Genomic DNA, 420 nt, shown 5'->3' on the forward strand with positions numbered 1-420 from the left:
ATCATTAGTAGCTTAATTCATTCGATACCCAAGAGGAGACATTAATGCAAAACCAAAATTCATCAAGCAGCTGCATCCTAACTACCCTCTTGAACCACAGAATTTCCCACTAATTACACTTTATTTGAAAACCGTTCTTTGCCCCCCTACCCTTTCCTAATTACCAAGTCCTCAAGACTTCTAAGATTAGGGCCCGTTTCTTTTTTCATAAAAGTAGATCCATCTAGCTCCCTATATAAAAATCTGATACCTCATCTAAATATGTGAGAACATAAAATATATTATAAAAGGAGTTATTTCAGATTCATTCTCGGCTCATCACACTTGTGGACCTTTCCAATTTGCCTAGACTTGTTCCAAGTCACAGACATTAAAGATTAAAAACTAAAAACTTAACCATATTAGCTTTTTGCTTCTTCT

At 35.0% G+C, this 420-nt stretch overlaps 1 protein-coding gene across 1 annotated transcript in view; it reads right to left on the reverse strand.

Moving 5' to 3' along the window:
* The window catches only part of LOC119581941 (synaptobrevin-like), a 23470-nt gene that overhangs the window by 2601 nt on the left and 20449 nt on the right, over positions 1-420 (reverse strand).

Source organism: Penaeus monodon, chromosome 15 (assembly GCF_015228065.2).
Source record: "Penaeus monodon isolate SGIC_2016 chromosome 15, NSTDA_Pmon_1, whole genome shotgun sequence".
Classification (NCBI taxonomy): domain Eukaryota; kingdom Metazoa; phylum Arthropoda; class Malacostraca; order Decapoda; family Penaeidae; genus Penaeus; species Penaeus monodon.